This window comes from Engystomops pustulosus, chromosome 5 (assembly GCF_040894005.1).
Source record: "Engystomops pustulosus chromosome 5, aEngPut4.maternal, whole genome shotgun sequence".
NCBI classification, from domain to species: Eukaryota; Metazoa; Chordata; class Amphibia; order Anura; family Leptodactylidae; genus Engystomops; species Engystomops pustulosus.
In genome coordinates, this window is record NC_092415.1 from 91,439,632 (window position 1) to 91,455,596 (window position 15,965).

The window sequence follows — 15,965 nt, forward strand, 5'->3', positions numbered from 1 at the left end:
AATACACAAAGCTCCACTTTGAGTTACATCACAGGGTACACCTACACAAGTACAAAAGTTAGCACAAAAGCCCCACCCACCCACACAAGATGGCCCCTTTACAAATTAATAACCATTTTTTATACATCACTATCATATTGTATAATGCTTTACATTAAATTAATACATTTTAGAGCACAAACATAGTCATATGGAACAATAAAACTAAGGGCCCTGCTCGCAAGATCTTACAGTCTATGAGACTTTACTCTAAGTTTTTACTCTCTTCCCTGGCACTCAATCCATCCCCCACTTTCCTTGCTACCACCGCCTTATTTCCCCATTAATATTATAAATGAAAAGGCAAATAAGCACCTGTCTACAGAAACCAATTATCTATATGGTAACTAAAAATGTACTTAAGTGTTAAAATTTTATACATAAAGTGCAGTGCGAACATATACAATTATATACAAAAATATACAATCGTCAAAAAATAATAAAAATTTATAAAACACGATACAAATGATATAAACAACAAACAGTTATAAAAATAAAAGGGAATTAAAATGAAGAGCACCAGTTATTTGAGTGTTGTTTCTGCTGCTGCCTATCCATGTGATGAATGAATTCCCCAAAAGACTGACAACTTGCATGCTCTTTTTGAAATCTCTAACTTATCCTGTAAGAAGGTGTAGGCTTGGGAACATATTTCCTAGTTATGGCCATATCTTCTTCCAGGGGTCTCTTAAAGAGAACATATTCCCAGCACATTCCCCAGCATGAATTTACAAATCCAACAATACCAGACATCATTATGATATATTGGGCCAATTGTCTAATACATATTTTGTTGGCTTCCTGACTCTGAAATCCTTGGCACTTAACACTCAAAAGATATCCAAAGATCCTGATCATATATTAATTGACAAGGAGTTGAAATCTATGAATTATGACTAGATGGGGCTTCACTCAATAAATCATGGTCATATTTCATACTTTTAAAACACCTCTCTGATTAGATATGGCTAATTAATAACCCAAGCCATCTTCAGCCATTTCTTCCTAGTACGGCAACCTATCCTTGTTGTTGTGTTTACTTCCAACCTTGCGCTGGACGTTGAAGTCCTAATGCTGTTGGGCCCCACCATCTCAGCAGCTGTAATTTATGTATGGGTCACATAATGACCAGACATTGCTTTCCTATAGTGGAATAGGCCACCTCCTTTGGTACAAGCTTCCTACTCAGGTGCACTATCTCTGGCTTCAGTGCCCCCCTACCTGCTGGGTATCCCAGGTATTGCACCTCAGTAATGCTTTTCTGACACTTTCCTAGTTTTATTGACAGAATGGCTTCTTGAATGCACTTGTCACAGGTGTATCAAGTGCCCCACCTATGTCTGACTGAACATGGCACCGTCATCAAGGTAAGCTTTAATGAGATGCTGAGCTTTGCTTGCTTTATTGACTAATACATATCATTCTGATGTTTAGTTGCATCTATACCACTTCTGTTCTAATATAATCTAACAATGCCCCTTTAATTTTGGTGCTCTAGATTTCCAGTGTATACTTTATTTTTATCTGTGTCTTATATATCTGTATCTTGTTCTTGTTGTCTCTTACTATGGCTGCTCCTTTGAATACCAAGTTCTGCGCAGTACATAATGAGGGCAGGGGTAACTGCCCCCCCTCCTTTTACTCTGCAGCCGGTCCCAGCAACTCTCATTGTTCATTGGTGTCCAATTTCAATGTATTAAGTAAAAGTTATGTGTTATTGATATATCTACCACTGCTTGTCCTCATCCGGGAAGGCAACAGCAAACCCATCAGACTTGCTTAGCAGTTTGTTTATCCAGCAAGGGAATGTGACAGGTGTTTACTCTACCCCACAGGGCTTGACTTTGGACTTGTAGATTCCAACGGGAGTGATGACTAATTTGTACCGGACCTCAGCAGACATGGGCATCGGCCTGACTGGTGGAGTCCCTCCTGATCTCCCTATAGCAGTGGCAAGGGGGGTCCAGGACCTCCGTCAGTTAGGATTTCTGGAATCCAGACAGCTAAACGCTAACTATGGCATCCACTGTGGCACCTCCTTCCTTTGCTGACACCACTAAATTAGACAGGGCTATGATGAGCCTTGATCATGTCCACATGCACAACCGGGTGCTGTCATTCTTCTCCCTTTTTTATCTGTAACCAAAACAGCAGAAAGCCCCAGCCTCAAAGTGAGTTTCTGGGAAGGTCTGGCTGCTGGTTACACAGGAAACTGACACTCCATGCTCTCCATGTTGGGACAGAGCCTTGCGTATATGCCTACCACAATTTTCATGCATATTCAAAACATTGTCTCACACTAGACAGTCACTAGTTTCAACACTACCTCTAGGCATACAAACATTATCTATGCCGAGTCATCTGTAGCAATACACTTAAAGGGGTATTGCTATTTCAGCAAATACATGCTATTGTTTGTAAAATGGAAAGTTATACAATTTTACAATATACTTTGTGTATCAATTCCTCAAGATCTCTGCTTGCTGTCATTCTTTAGAAAGCTTCATTGTTTACTTCCAGTTGACAAAAATCTGATCATGATCACACAGGTGCACAGCTCATTACAACACACAGCTCTTATTACTCTCTGTGATAGAACGAGCAGTGCACCTATGTTACCATGGTCAGATTTCTGTCCACTATAAGCATAGAAGCTTTCTATAGAACAGCAGCAAGTAGAGATCCAGAAAACCATGAGGAATTGATACAGATAGTATATTGGAAAACTGCATAACTTTTTATCATGCAGAAAATAACAGTAATTTGCTGAAATAAGAATACACCTTTAAGTTAGAGTTAGGGACAAAAGTAGTAGACAGTTCTATTATATTATCAGACATATAGGGTCTAAAACAGTCCATTGCAGGCAAAGTCTCAATATCAAGTTCCACAGCATTTAACTATGAGTGTGCCAGTGTCTTTGTTGGCATCCGTGGGAACATATGTGTCCCAGATCAGTCCCTAGCAACACATTAGTGGGAATTGTATCTGTTACTTCCATACAAGTGCCATGGGCAAGGCTGCAGTGAGGCCTCCAATTCTAGCTACAGATTGTTTCCTGGGATGAAATCTTCTGGCTGTGATGACAAGTGATGAGTGCACAAGGGTCATCTCTGCAACTGTATCCCTCAAACCCATTGTGACATTGTGACCCACAGTAACCTCCTTTGGGTTTTTACCAGCCAAACTCTTATTCCCACCCACAAACAAAACAGAAGGTGAAGATACTGTTGGCAAAGGTGCGGTCTTCTTCTTTTCTGGGCATTTAGGGCTGATATGCTGGGGTGATGGGGCAGGTGTCACCCTGTAAACTTTATGGACAAGAGAAGAGTAGAAGAATTGATAGGGGGATTCCCCCTCTCCATCCTAAAGCTGCACGCTTCCATGCCTTGGGCACTCTACTTACAAGAAACACATCTGCCAGCTGGGCAGCCTTTTCCAGGGCATTGGGCTTTTGTTCTCCTTTTGCACGGCCACAGAACAGGTGAATGAATTTGTCCATTGCAATCAGGTAATACATATCTTCTAGGGTAGTCACACCCCATCCTCTGGACCACTGTTTCACTAGGTTCAGCAATTTCCTGGAAAATTCTGCATGACTATCAGTACCCACCTTCCTGACAGTCTGGAAACGCACCTTGTATAATTCTGGGGTGAGATTAAAATGCTGTATCAGAGCCTTTTTAATAGCCTTATAATCATGCTCCACAGAGGCGGGTGGACTACAAACACAACTTTGTTTAAGTCCGGCCCATTCTGCAGGTGGCAGTTGAAATTGCCCTTTTAAATCCTTGTAGAAAGACATACAGGTCTCTATCATTCTCTGGGACAGGAAAACGATTCAGACTGAGCCTAAAGCAAACACTGTCCATTGACACACCCTGCGGTGATGTTGAAGGTCGTTTGTTGTTTTTGGAGCTGTATCTAGGCCATCTGCAGCTCATGCTCTTGCTCTGCTTTGCACTCTGCAAATCTCGCTCTAGGGGCCCTCCAAAAATGCTGAGGTTCTTTTTGAAATCTCTACCAAAACCTGCCCCCTTTGTCATGTGAGAGGGCGTGGCTACACCTGTAGCAAGATGTGGGCTTGGGGACATATTTCCTAGTTATATACTTTCAAAACAACAGGGTGGTGTGTAAAGAAATGGTCCATGTCATAAATGCATGTCAAAATAATCAAAAGTTTATTAAGTAAACACCAATAAAAACATTTAAAAATTGCACGTGTCAGAATACGTGCCACAACAGGGAAATTGGTTATGATGCAACCAGCGATTTTCCCCTCCACACTATCCCCTATATAAATATGTGCAAGTGCATCATAGATACATACAATCTTAGAGGTACAAACTGGCTCAGAATCAGGATAACACAATCAACAATGCATAAGAGCTAAAATAGCCTCTATATATCCATATAACAGTTGCCAGAAATGTCCAATATTACCTAATTCAGACTTGCATAGGGGAGTAGTGTGGGCTAGTGCCCCACGCGTATCGCCACCTCCGTGGCTTCCTCAGGGGTAACCAGGTGTTAATAGATCAGTAGTATATATACAAGTTTTTTTAGCCCATTGACCAATGGGATGTCCCATGCAATGTCTGCACCTGTAATTGATGATGCCTCAGCCGCGAACCTCCCACAACGCCAGGCGCCGCCCGCGCATGCGCAGCCACCTCGGACCTCCACCTCCATACCGAGGGGCCGCGCACACGCGAGCCGCGCCGGCATCGCGAGAGTTGTGCCGCGGCTACTGCATAACAAGTTAAAGTGGTGCGGATACGTATCCAGGTGATGAAGAAGATGCTGGACTACTTGAATAAATGTGGGAGGAGATTTGAAACATTGAAATACGGTAAGTATCTATCTCAGTCTGTGAAGGAGGGGATTTATGATTAAACATTATACAACATACAGTACAATATAGTATAAGTTTGGCCCCACATAATGAGCCTGGTGCAGTACACAATTCAATTTACAATTTGATAATACAAAATATATCTTAGTTGGTGGTATGACTTGGCAAGCAAGAATGTGTCTGAAGTGACTAGTGCTAATAAATAATAAAGTGCATTAAAATTTCTTCTTTAGTTTCTTGTGTTGATAGTCGAACTGTGGATGTATAAAGTGCCATTGTGCAAGATCCCCACGAGTGTTTAAGATGCCTGTAAAATAAACCAAAATAGCAATACACATTAAGAGGCAAAGAAAAAAAGAAAAAGACATTGATACCCATTAAACAGGACTACCAATTGATGTGTGTCATTTTTAATAGTGCTGTCTGTGTGTTTTATAAGTATTCATACCATCATGCAGGTGCAGTACCCAACAGCCACATTGCATGGTAAGCATCATACTTACAAGTTGTATATGCAATTATTTTATTTACTTTTTATAAAATCCCGTAAAGAGGAACTCCTCATTAAGTCCTCTTGGTGTCATAGACTGGGTTTGGAATATCCATTTGGTTTCCTTCTGTAGTAATTGAGAAGTTGTACTCCCCCCTCTGATGTTCAGTAGAACTTTCTCCAGTCCCACTATCTGGATCTCCCGGCACTTACCTCCATGGTAGTGATGAAAGTGTGAGGCCACGGACGTGAGGCTTTTGTCCCTGTTGAAATCTCGTCTTGCCGTGGAGATTGTTGACAGATGCTTCTGAATTCTCTTCCTTAGTTCCTGTGATGTTTGACCTATATAGATCTTGGGACAAGAACATGTAATTGCATATATCACGTCTTTTGAACGACAGTTTATATAGTTCTTGAGTGGATATTCCTTACCATCAACCGGATCTTTGAAATGATCAGTTGGAGTCATGAATTGGCAAATGTTGCAGTTTCCACAGGCGTATGAGCCCTTTAGTCTATTTCCTCCCGTCGTGCTCACCGATCGTTTAAAATGGCTCTTAACCAAGATGTCCTTCAAATTTCGTGCCCTTTTTGATGTGACTTTGGGACGAGGGTCAATGTATGTTTCCAATTTAGGTTCACTCAACAGGATATTCCAGTTTTTCCCCAAAATTTTGTATAAATCTTGCCATTGATTATTATATGTTGTGACAAATCTGACTTTGTCATCCATTGTCTTGGGCCTGGGTTTTAGAATATTCTCTCTGTTTGAATTTTTCGCTCTCATGTATGCTCTAGAGATTATTTTTTTAGGGTATCCCCTTGCTCGTAGCCTTGCGTTCAGTTCAAGGGAGTTCTTTCTGAATTCAGTATCGTCGCTGCAGTTCCGACGTATCCTCATGAATTGGCCTGTCGGGATGCCGTCTTTTTGGTGTTTGGGGTGAAAACTCGTATAATGTAGCAGGTTGTTGGTAGCTGTCTTTTTCCTAAAAAGTGTTGTCCTGATGTTGCCATCCTGGATTATTAACTTTAGATCCAGGAACTCAACCATGTGATCAGAATACTGTGGGACCTAGTAGATATTAAACAGGTTAGTATTAAGTTCTGCCACGAATTCGGCGCATTCCTGCTGTGTTCCCTGCCAGAAAAAGACTATGTCGTCTATAAAACGATACCAGTGCAATACCTTGGTCTGAAAGGCCTGCGATGGGCGCACCCTGGTCTCCTCCCACCAACCTAAAAATAGGTTGGCGTAGGAAGGAGCACAGCGCGCGCCCATCGCAGTCCCCGACACCTGGCGGTAGAATGCCCTGTCAAAGGTAAAATAGTTATGTTTGAGTACAAAGTCTAGTAATTCTAGCAGGAAGGAGTCATGTCCCCTGTCTGAGTTTGTCTGTTTATCGAGGAAGTAGGCTACTGCCCCCACACCAACATCATGAGCGATGTTGGTGTAGAGGGATTCCACGTCCATTGTAACAATTAACGTACCTGATGGTATCTGTATGGTGTTTAGGCGCTCAATGAGATGCATCGAGTCACGTAGATACGAGTCCAATGTCAGTACGAAGGGCTGCAAGAAATGATCCAGGTAAGTACAGGCTTTTTCACTCAGACTACCTATTCCCGCCACTATAGGTCTTCCGGGTGGGGTAACGAGGGACTTGTGTACCTTGGGGACAAGATAGAACGTTGGTGTTATTGGGTGATCCACCGTCAGGTACTTAGCTTCCTGTTTAGTGATTATGTTTTGCATACGTGTTTGTTCAATCAAGCGGTCCAATTTCCTTTTGAAGATGTCGGTCGGATCTGTAGGTAAAATAGAATAATAGCTTTGATTACCTAGTTGTCGCTTTGCTTCTGTTAGGTACATGTCCATAGGCCAAAGGACGATATTCCCCCCTTTGTCTGCCTCCTTCACTAGGAAGGTCTGATTTTCTTGTAATGAGCGAATCGCTCTTTGTTCTTGTTTATTTAGATTATTACCCTGACATCTGTCAATGGGCAATGTTTGGATGTCCTTGTAGGTGTTCTGAAAGAAAATATTAATGGCTGGACATAGACTAAAAGGAGGTGTGTACTGGGAGGGTGCACGAATGGGGAACCTATTCGTCTTACCCGTGTTGTCTTCATTTTCTTGTAGCAGGTCCAGTAGATCTCTGAAGACTCTGCGTTCATCTTCTGGGAAAGTATCCGCTAATGAAGGCTGATGAAAAATTGTGCGGGCGGCGCCTGGCGTTGTGGGAGGTTCGCGGCTGAGGCATCATCAATTACAGGTGCAGACATTGCATGGGACATCCCATTGGTCAATGGGCTAAAAAAACTTGTATATATACTACTGATCTATTAACACCTGGTTACCCCTGAGGAAGCCACGGAGGTGGTGATACGCGTGGGGCACTAGCCCACACTACTCCCCTATGCAAGTCTGAATTAGGTAATATTGGACATTTCTGGCAACTGTTATATGGATATATAGAGGCTATTTTAGCTCTTATGCATTGTTGATTGTGTTATCCTGATTCTGAGCCAGTTTGTACCTCTAAGATTGTATGTATCTATGATGCACTTGCACATATTTATATAGGGGATAGTGTGGAGGGGAAAATCGCTGGTTGCATCATAACCAATTTCCCTGTTGTGGCACGTATTCTGACACGTGCAATTTTTAAATGTTTTTATTGGTGTTTACTTAATAAACTTTTGATTATTTTGACATGCATTTATGACATGGACCATTTCTTTACACACCACCCTGTTGTTTTGAAAGTATGTGGATTGTTCATGGTGTGGGTCCTATTGTTAATAGACCAAATTTGTTGAGCCTTCTCTGAGTTTGGCATGTTCTATTATATTTTGGGGGCCTTTGGCTTTACCTGTAAGGTCCCTTTTCTAGGCGAGACAGGTATATTCAATATATTTATTTTTCTTTTACTTTGTTAGCCCCTTGTCCCAATGGCGATGGACATCAATGCAAAAGAGGCTCTATGGAGCAGTCAGTTAGCAACTGTTTTCTCTGATACAGCTGGGGAAAGTGGCAATAGTGACTTTAAACGAACCACAGACGAATTGATAGATGGCCACAAAACATTTACAAGAACCTGGTGGAATATAAAATCCCTAGAAGAATATCTTCGACTGGGAATCTTTCCACGTGGACTACGAGTAAAAATATTCCCGTCATGGGAGCTGGATGAAACTTTGAAAAATAAATGGGAAAAGGGATTAGGGCAATGTTCAGTCATTCTGACCAACATGTTGTTGGAACAGGACCGCACTATTTTGACTGAAATAAAAAACAGAATTAGAACACTGGAGGATTCACTCAACAAGTTTGAAGTAGGTATGGTTAACACATTCCAGGCCAAACTCAACACCATGATTGAAAAGTATGAAAAAGAAATTATCGATGGCAAGAAACGAAAATTTGCAAGAGACAGGGAAGACTATCGTCTAAACAGAGCCTATAAATGGACACATCATGGCAATAAACGACTCCCATACAATGGAGGGGACAAACAAATTCAGCAACAGAGACAAAATCAGAATAACCCCAATTTCTCGGAATCAGCCACCAGTGATTTTTTGTCCACGGACACAAGCGACCAGGACACTGGACAAGAAAGGGCCAATACACGAAAAAGGGGTTTCAAACAAGGAGAGCACTCCCCGATCAATCGGAAGTACAAAAGGAGCTACAAACGCCACTAAAGGCACAAGAAGTTAGGAAACCTACTGAGACCGAACATCAATTGCAGGTTATCAATCTCTCTAACTATACACTATCTGAAACTGAGATATCAGTGTTACAGAGGGGGCTGACCTTTACACCCACAAACAAACTAGACAAATTTGAACTGGTGAAGGATTTATATTTGTTTTGCAGAAAACTAACTTTTAAAACAATTTTTCATCAGCCTTCATTAGCGGATACTTTCCCAGAAGATGAACGCAGAGTCTTCAGAGATCTACTGGACCTGCTACAAGAAAATGAAGACAACACGGGTAAGACGAATAGGTTCCCCATTCGTGCACCCTCCCAGTACACACCTCCTTTTAGTCTATGTCCAGCCATTAATATTTTCTTTCAGAACACCTACAAGGACATCCAAACATTGCCCATTGACAGATGTCAGGGTAATAATCTAAATAAACAAGAACAAAGAGCGATTCGCTCATTACAAGAAAATCAGACCTTCCTAGTGAAGGAGGCAGACAAAGGGGGGAATATCGTCCTTTGGCCTATGGACATGTACCTAACAGAAGCAAAGCGACAACTAGGTAATCAAAGCTATTATTCTATTTTACCTACAGATCCGACCGACATCTTCAAAAGGAAATTGGACCGCTTGATTGAACAAACACGTATGCAAAACATAATCACTAAACAGGAAGCTAAGTACCTGACGGTGGATCACCCAATAACACCAACGTTCTATCTTGTCCCCAAGGTACACAAGTCCCTTGTTACCCCACCCGGAAGACCTATAGTGGCGGGAATAGGTAGTCTGAGTGAAAAAGCCTGTACTTACCTGGATCATTTCTTGCAGCCCTTCGTACTGACATTGGACTCGTATCTACGTGACTCGATGCATCTCATTGAGCGCCTAAACACCATACAGATACCATCAGGTACATTAATTGTTACAATGGACGTGGAATCCCTCTACACCAACATCGCTCATGATGTTGGTGTGGGGGCAGTAGCCTACTTCCTCGATAAACAGACAAACTCAGACAGGGGACATGACTCCTTCCTGCTAGAATTACTAGACTTTGTACTCAAACATAACTATTTTACCTTTGACAGGGCATTCTACCGCCAGGTGTCGGGGACTGCGATGGGCGCGCGCTGTGCTCCTTCCTACGCCAACCTATTTTTAGGTTGGTGGGAGGAGACCAGGGTGCGCCCATCGCAGGCCTTTCAGACCAAGGTATTGCACTGGTATCGTTTTATAGACGACATAGTCTTTTTCTGGCAGGGAACACAGCAGGAATGCTCCGAATTCGTGGCAGAACTTAATACTAACCTGTTTAATATCTACTTGGTCCCACAGTATTCTGATCACATGGTTGAGTTCCTGGATCTAAAGTTAATAATCCAGGATGGCAACATCAGGACAACACTTTTTAGGAAAAAGACAGCTACCAACAACCTGCTACATTATACGAGTTTTCACCCCAAACACCAAAAAGACGGCATCCCGACAGGCCAATTCATGAGGATACGTCGGAACTGCAGCGACGATACTGAATTCAGAAAGAACTCCCTTGAACTGACCGCAAGGCTACGAGCAAGGGGATACCCTAAAAAAATAATCTCTAGAGCATACATGAGAGCGAAAAATTCAAACAGAGAGAATATTCTAAAACCCAGGCCCAAGACAATGGATGACAAAGTCAGATTTGTCACAACATATAATAATCAATGGCAAGATTTATACAAAATTTTGGGGAAAAACTGGAATATCCTGTTGAGTGAACCTAAATTGGAAACATACATTGACCCTCGTCCCAAAGTCACATCAAAAAGGGCACGAAATTTGAAGGACATCTTGGTTAAGAGCCATTTTAAACGATCGGTGAGCACGACGGGAGGAAATAGACTAAAGGGCTCATACGCCTGTGGAAACTGCAACATTTGCCAATTCATGACTCCAACTGATCATTTCAAAGATCCGGTTGATGGTAAGGAATATCCACTCAAGAACTATATAAACTGTCGTTCAAAAGACGTGATATATGCAATTACATGTTCTTGTCCCAAGATCTATATAGGTCAAACATCACAGGAACTAAGGAAGAGAATTCAGAAGCATCTGTCAACAATCTCCACGGCAAGACGAGATTTCAACAGGGACAAAAGCCTCACGTCCGTGGCCTCACACTTTCATCACTACCATGGAGGTAAGTGCCGGGAGATCCAGATAGTGGGACTGGAGAAAGTTCTACTGAACATCAGAGGGGGGAGTACAACTTCTCAATTACTACAGAAGGAAACCAAATGGATATTCCAAACCCAGTCTATGACACCAAGAGGACTTAATGAGGAGTTCCTCTTTACGGGATTTTATAAAAAGTAAATAAAATAATTGCATATACAACTTGTAAGTATGATGCTTACCATGCAATGTGGCTGTTGGGTACTGCACCTGCATGATGGTATGAATACTTATAAAACACACAGACAGCACTATTAAAAATGACACACATCAATTGGTAGTCCTGTTTAATGGGTATCAATGTCTTTTTCTTTTTTTCTTTGCCTCTTAATGTGTATTGCTATTTTGGTTTATTTTACAGGCATCTTAAACACTCGTGGGGATCTTGCACAATGGCACTTTATACATCCACAGTTCGACTATCAACACAAGAAACTAAAGAAGAAATTTTAATGCACTTTATTATTTATTAGCACTAGTCACTTCAGACACATTCTTGCTTGCCAAGTCATACCACCAACTAAGATATATTTTGTATTATCAAATTGTAAATTGAATTGTGTACTGCACCAGGCTCATTATGTGGGGCCAAACTTATACTATATTGTACTGTATGTTGTATAATGTTTAATCATAAATCCCCTCCTTCACAGACTGAGATAGATACTTACCGTATTTCAATGTTTCAAATCTCCTCCCACATTTATTCAAGTAGTCCAGCATCTTCTTCATCACCTGGATACGTATCCGCACCACTTTAACTTGTTATGCAGTAGCCGCGGCACAACTCTCGCGATGCGTGCGCGGCCCCTCGGTATGGAGGTGGAGGTCCGAGGTGGCTGCGCATGCGCGGGCGGCGCCTGGCGTTGTGGGAGGTTCGCGGCTGAGGCATCATCAATTACAGGTGCAGACATTGCATGGGACATCCCATTGGTCAATGGGCTAAAAAAACTTGTATATATACTACTGATCTATTAACACCTGGTTACCCCTGAGGAAGCCACGGAGGTGGCGATACGCGTGGGGCACTAGCCCACACTACTCCCCTATGCAAGTCTGAATTAGGTAATATTGGACATTTCTGGCAACTGTTATATGGATATATAGAGGCTATTTTAGCTCTTATGCATTGTTGATTGTGTTATCCTGATTCTGAGCCAGTTTGTACCTCTAAGATTGTATGTATCTATGATGCACTTGCACATATTTATATAGGGGATAGTGTGGAGGGGAAAATCGCTGGTTGCATCATAACCAATTTCCCTGTTGTGGCACGTATTCTGACACGTGCAATTTTTAAATGTTTTTATTGGTGTTTACTTAACCTCTTCCCGCTCAGCGTCCGATATATCGGACGCTGAGCTCAGTGACTTAGCGCTCAGCGTCCGATATATCGGACGCTGAGCTGATGCCGGTTTGGCTCAAGATCTGAGCCGAACCGGCATCGGGAAAGACGGGGTGCCGGCTGTGACTGATAGCCGGCACCCCAGTGTAACACCCGCGATCGGAGTTGTCTCCGATCGCGGGTGCTTAACCCGTTAAATGCCGCGGTCAGCGCGACCGCAGCATCTAACATGTATCTGGGGGGTCTTTCCCCCACGATCGGCCCCCCCGAACCGTTTTCGGGGTGCGCCGATCGTTGCTATAGTAACTCTGGGGTCCGATCTGGACCCCAGAGTTACCTGCAAGAATTGCCAGTAAGATGGCGTCTGTGACGTCATCTTACTGGCACAGTGCCAGCCTATGCAAGTGTATAGGCTGACACTGATAATACTCTGCAATACATGAGTATTGCAGAATATTATCATGAAGAAGCAATCAGAAGATTGCTTCTTCATGTCCCATGGTATAAAAGTGAAAAAGTAAAAAAAAAAAATGTTATTCAATAAAAAAATAAAGTAATAAATCACTAAAAATGCCCAAAACCCCCAAAACATATAAAGAGACATATAACTAAAAAAAAAAGTCTAAATCATAACACAAACCCCACATATATAGTATCACCGCGTCCGTAACAACCCGTAGAATAAAAGTAAATCATTATTGAACCCCCACGATAAACGCCGTAAAAAAAAACTGCTCTAAACCTTCCAAAAATTATGATTTTTAGCTATTCAATCCCACAAAAAATGCTATAAAATGCGATCAAAAAACCATGTGTACTCCGACATGATACTGGTGCAAAGTACAACATGTCCCGCAAAAAACAAGCCATCAACCAGCTCCGTAGCCAAAAAAGTAACAATGTTATGCCACTTGGAAGACGGCAATACATAAATGATAGATTTTTCCCCACATTAGGGTTTTGTTTGACAAATTTAGTAAAACGTAAGAAAATATATTCAAGTCTGGTATCCCCGTAATCGTATCGTCCCATAGAATAAAGATAACATGATTGTTAGTCTATACGGTGAACACCAAAAAAAAAAAAAAAGTAAAAAATCCAGTACAGAATTGATGCTTTTCTACTCCTGCCCTCAAAAAAAGTTCCTAAATTTTCAACAATAGGTGATACCAACCCCAAAATGGTAACAATGGAAAAAGCATCTCATCCCGCAAAAAAAATGGCATCACATGGCCCAAATAACGCAAAAGCGAAAATTTTATAGCCTTCAAAAGGGGCCAATGAGGAAACTAAAATCCTGGCAGCTGCAGGGCGCTCCTTCCCTTCTGCGTCTCGCTGTGCGCCCATAAAACAAGTAACGGCCACATGTGGGGGGTCTTTGTACTCAGGAGAAATTGCAGAACAAATTGTATGGTGGGTTTTCTCTTTTTATATTTTGGAAATGTGTAAATTTTAGTGCTAAATGAACGTATAAGGGAACAATTTGACCATTCTAAATTTCACCTCCATTTTGATTCAATTACTATGAAGATCTCAAGGGGTTAACAATCTTCGTAAAAGCGGTTTCTGATAGCTTGAGGGGTGCAGATTTGAAAATGGGTTGGTTATATAGGGGGTTTTGATGCTAAATATGTAAAATTTCATTCCAAACTGTATTTATCCCCAAAATAGTCAATTCTGAAAATCCGGAAAAGCGATATTCTTTTTGTAAGCCGCGTGACATCAAAATAAATTATCCAGACATATCAAAAATTATGAAAATGTAAAGTAGACAAATGGGAAATGTTATTCAGCAACTTATTTAGGTGGTAAATCTATCTGCCTGGAAACGCAATGATTTTGAATTTCGAAAATGGCAAATTTTTCAAAAAATTTATCATATTTTCTTTTTTTTTGTAAATAAACGCAAAACTTATCAGCCAAAATTTACCACTAAAATGAAGTACAACATGTGGGGAAAAAACAATCTCAGAATCGTTTTGATAAGTAACAGTGTTCAAAAGTTATAACCATATAAAGCGACGCAGGTCAGAATCCAAAAAATCGGGCTGAGCCTTAACCTGCAAAATGGCTGCGTCCTTAAGGGGTTAATAAACTTTTGATTATTTTGACATGCATTTATGACATGGGCCATTTCTTTACACACCACCCTGTTGTTTTGAAAGTATGTGGATTGTTCATGGTGTGGGTCCTATTGTTAATAGACCAAATTTGTTGAGCCTTCTCTGAGTTTGGCATATTTCCTAGTTATGCCATATCTTCTTTCAGTGCTCTCCTAAGGAGAAGTTATTCCCGGCACATTCCCCAGTATACATTCCCCAGTTTACAAATCCAGCAATACCAAACACAGTTATGAAATGTTGGGCTTAGTGTCTAATGCCTATTTTGGTGGCTTCCTGACTACATAATCTTTGCCGCTAGATACCCCAAAAGAATCTAAGGACCCTGATCATAGATTCATTGACAAGAAGTTGAAATGACTGTAATGAACCTGTCAAGCAACAGCACAAACACAAGCAGGCTTAGTGCTAGCTGTCAGACTGGGTAAGTGGTGGCAAACTCACCCTGCAGTGTCCCTACAGCAGACAACCTGCCCTGACCAGGACAAAACCACTATAAGGAACCTAACAGTCCCTGAGAGACCCTTGAGACCCTACAGTCCCTGAGAGATAGGGAAGACTCACTTCGTCTGGCCGCTGCTGGATGGTGGGGCGGACAGGTAACAGGAATTCAGATATAGACCAGTGTTCACACTAATACACAGAAAACCAACACAAGTCTGAGACAGGGAAAGCGGGGTCACACATGGAGATACACAACACTGAGGGACAAACAACAGATACAGACAGGCTAGCGGAGTCTGACAAATCGGTCCAAAACCAAGACAGCAGCAAAGGTACAGAATCGTATAGCAAATAGAATGGTTGGTAGGCAAAGCAATAGTGAAATACACAGAATAGCAAACACTAGAGAACACTGGAGACTGAATAACCAACAAGGTCTGATGGGAGTAGGCAGATATATAAGGCAGTTCCAGGACACGCCTCCAGCAGCAGCTGTCCATCAGGCAAGTAACCCTTGGAGGACAGGGCTGCACTGCAGAGAGCAGGGTGTGGTTTAATAAATCAAAACACAGGAGAAACCTAAGCCACAGTTCAAACACAAGAGAAACACAACCAAATTAACGCCTACTATTCTGTCAACTGTGGATAGAGGGACATTTAGACACGGACGTTACAATGACAAGGAGCTAAATTATGATTGGCTTTGAAGTATAGTTTTGACATAATCGTAAGC